Source organism: Rhincodon typus, unplaced genomic scaffold (assembly GCF_021869965.1).
Source record: "Rhincodon typus isolate 14 unplaced genomic scaffold, sRhiTyp1.1 hic_rhity00000092, whole genome shotgun sequence".
Lineage (NCBI taxonomy): Eukaryota > Metazoa > Chordata > Chondrichthyes > Orectolobiformes > Rhincodontidae > Rhincodon > Rhincodon typus.
Window position 1 is genome coordinate 6,261 of NW_025965730.1, and position 4,082 is coordinate 10,342.

Genomic DNA, 4,082 nt, shown 5'->3' on the forward strand with positions numbered 1-4,082 from the left:
GAAGTGCTGGGAAATGAGAATAGAATACTCAGGGTCTTGAGTTAAACTGCTGCAGACCTGAAGGGTCTTTCTTCAGTGCTGGAGATCTGTTTGTGAAGTGACAGGACAACGCTTGCAAAATACACTCCTGTCTGTCAGGCACATTATCCATTGAGATTGGGAATAACTGGGACTGTGCATATTCCCGGAATCAATATCTGAGACAATCAGGAAAATACGATACTGGTGCCTTTTTACCCAGCCGTGCGCAATATCATTGCTTCTCAATGCCTTGTGTTACAATCCCTGGCCCTGCTTTCCAGGTAAAGATTGGCTTCATGATCTACCTACATTCGTACTAAGCAGGTCATTGAGCTGGGAGCTGGAGGTGAGACAGGGACAGAAGCAGAAAGAGAAGCAACACGAAAGTGTTTAGAGTTTGCCTTATTTTATGAATTTGAATAGAGTAATTGGGAAGTGGAAGGCAGGAAGCTAAGATATGTGGTTCCCTTCAGATTTATAACAAAAAGTCTGTCAGTGAGCAGCAGCTGAAGTTGCCAGTACAGAGAGCCTCAAAAAGTGAAACAAATGTATGAAAGCCTTCCAGGCGGCAGGCAAAACATCCGTCTTGTTTGAATTTGGCCAATTAATGTAAACGAAGCCCCTAGATACAGGAAGCCAATTGGATTGAAATCTGATGGTGTTTACAACCTGAAACCAATCACATGGTAAGAATGTGATGATGTAGTAATGGGGAGAGAAGGCGAGGGAGAGAACCGACTGTCATCTGCCAGAGTTAGCACCATTCAGCTCTCAGAGAAAGCACATCGAATTCATCAAAAGTACCACAGCATTTTAGCTCAAAGTCCTTACTGAAGAAATTTGAGAGATAAAACATTCCTGACAGCAGAGTTAGTGGAATAAAGGCGTTTGTGAAGAGAGCGGAGACGACAGAATATTCCAGAATCAGTCTGTGTGAATATGGAGAGATTAATTTATAATTTATTTATTGCTTCTTATTAATTGTGTTTATATTAGTGGGACTTGTTTTTATGTAAACAGCATTATAGTAGAATTTAGACCATTTAGGGAGTAGTTAGCAGTCTGTGAATTGTCAGTTTGTTAGTAATTTTGTTAATTTGCTCATTGTTGAGTTAAATAAATAAATTGCTTCTTGTCACTTGTAAAGTGGAGATCAAGGATGTTCTTTCCATTCAATACTCTTTTAATAGTTTGAGGGGAAAGGCAAGCTTCTCTGTGGGTTTAGGGAGTAATTATTAGACGGAAACCTCTGCTCCTGTGATAACAGATCGGGGCTTGTATTTTAGTTTAATTATTAGAGGGGTTTGGCCATTCCATGTTGTGACACATTGTGTCAGTTGTCTTTAGTGAGGGATGTCTGCTGGGTGCTGTCCTGTCAGATTTCCAGGAACTGCAGTGATTGGGTCAATGAATTGTCAAAATTAAAAGTTGAACATGAGCAGCTTGCGGGACTATTTTAGTCAACTGTCCATTTCATATCCCAGCTCACGGTAATGATTCTCGTTGTCTGGAGAAGTCGCTTGTGTTCCACCTAAAGCTACCTTTTGTCAGATAAACTTGTGGGTGGGGACAGAGAGCGGACGTGAGGCACGTGGAGCGGGTATAATCCTGAGGCCTCTGTCATTCTCGGAGATGTGTCTGTGTATCTCCCTCCGTGGGTGGAAATCAGAATGAGTTCCTCAAGGAGGTATTAACACAACTTTACCATCTCAAACCTAAGTCCCATTTGTGGTCATTTGAGATGACAGGGATAAGCTCATTGCCATTTGCCCATATTGGCTTTATCTATCAAATCAGCTTATTAAAAAAAATTACTCTCTCTCATAAGCTTACCACCGTCAACTTTACAACTTTAAAGGGATTTCATTGGCTCTAATGCTGCTTCTGTTCCCTTAGGTGGTGAAAGGCTCTGCTTAAATGGTTCCTTTTTCTTTTCCTTTGTGTCAATTAGCAGCCAAGTTGAATGGAAAATTGGTCCTTTCACTGTCTACCTCAATTTGTGTCTCTATTTGTCTCTGTATATCCGCCTCACCCTCTTTCACGTTCTCCGACTCTCCTTCTGTCAGTATCCCTCATTTCCCATTCCTGCTCTGTTTAAAGTCAGAAATTTGAAGATAATTTGAGAGTGGAGCTGCTGGGAGAGTTTTTCCTCCTGGCTGGAGTGTTTAGAACTGTGCTCACATTCCCTGGATAATGTGTCTGTCACTAAGGACGGAGATAACGAGACATTTGTTCTCTCAAAAGATTGTGAATCTTTAGAATTTGAAGTAAAATTCCGAATCCGTCAGAAAAAAAACGTCCACCACAATTATAGGATTCTCGTGATGTCTTTCCTGTTGGTGTAAAATGAATGAATGGTGACAGCAGAGAATGAGAGTGATCAGCTCATCCTGTCTGTGCCATTACCACAACATTCCCTCCTAAATCTGCAGTTTATCCCACCTCACCTCATTATTCCTGCCAAACTGGGAATGAAGGGATGGGAATAGAAGTAAAGGAGAAGCAGACGTGCTTGTCGAACAGCAGAAAGGAACTTCATGATGACACTAGCAGAAAAAGAGGAGACACTGAAGCAGCCTCCTGATGACAAATGTGTTTTCTTTGCCGGTAAAATTCACCGCTTCATTAAGCGGGAACCATTGAACTGAAGCAGTGACGGTGATTATCTTTGCTGGTTGTTCACCTTGTGTCCACCAAACTATTGCTGCTCATGTCCCTGTCAACACCACAGGGATGACAGTGGAAAAGCATGCTTATTTTCTTACTGACACAGTTTTTGGCTTTTTTTTCACTGGAGTTAAGTTTCTCCTCCAAAATAATCAACTTACTGAGTTTGTACAGCAGGGAAAGAGGCCCATCATCCCTGTTTCCAGCACTTAGCCTGTAGCCCTGTGTGCTCTGCCATTTCAAGCGTTCATCTCAAAATTTTTTTTTTTCCCTGTAACGTTTTAATCTCAAGCGACACAAAGAATGGGACTGAGGTTTGAGATGGTAAAATTGTGTTCATGCCCCCTCAGGGAACTGAACCTCATTTTCACCCACAGAGGGAAACACACAGGCACATTGCCCCAAGAATGACAGCGGCCTCAGGAGAGACCAACCCCTAGAAAGCAAGGATTTCACCCATCTGGCTTATATCATCCCAATTTAGACTTCAAAACCAGTGTATGGTTACAACAATGAAAGGAAGAATTCGGCCCCTCCCCTGTCCATGTTTCTCCCCCATTGTTTCCCCGTTACTTTGCATTTTGTTCTGCCTAACTGGAATATTGCTCACATCAGCTGCTTTCCATCCTCCCGAAAGATCTTCCTCAAGTACCTGGAAGGACAAACAGGAAATTAGTGTTTCAAACGCATTTCTGGCTGGGTGAGGAAATGGCATGGTGGTGTTAACGCTATTTAATGAGAAATAATTTTGAACGACTTTAAAGAGCTCCTTCGGATGTTGGTTGCAGCAGGTGGTGAAAATTCTCTCACTCCCCAGGAAGAATGCAACTCAAGACCACAAGGTGAACCACTAAACTGCAAAGTCATGCATTAGAAACTGCAATGTAATAGATTACTGGATAGCCTGTGCATCATACACGAAGACAATGTGACAAATCCAACGCAGAGCCGAGGCAATCGTGTGCAGAAGAACGGGAGATTGTAATGACAAATCAAACAGTGTCCAGGGTGATATGAACAGAGGTCTACCCTGGTAGTCTAGTGATGAGGATTCAGTGTCTTCACTGCCATGGCCTTTTAATGGTTAACATTTACAGTAATAGATATAAAATACTGACTAATCTTTAGAAGCAGAATTATGTCATGGACCAGTCAGAATCGCTTCACTGCATGTTACAGGGCCACATCAGCAATGTCAGCTGCAATTGCCTGATGTGCAAACAGAGTAAAACAAGAAGAGAGGGGACGTCAGGAAAAGTGAACGGCCATGGTGGTTTGTGAGAGCTGACTGTAGGCCTAATGGAGCCAGGCCCAATGTGGGTTCTGAAGACTGGTTTTCACTGTTTTCCCTGGTATATAATCACTCTGGATCAATCACCCACAATGACTCTCCT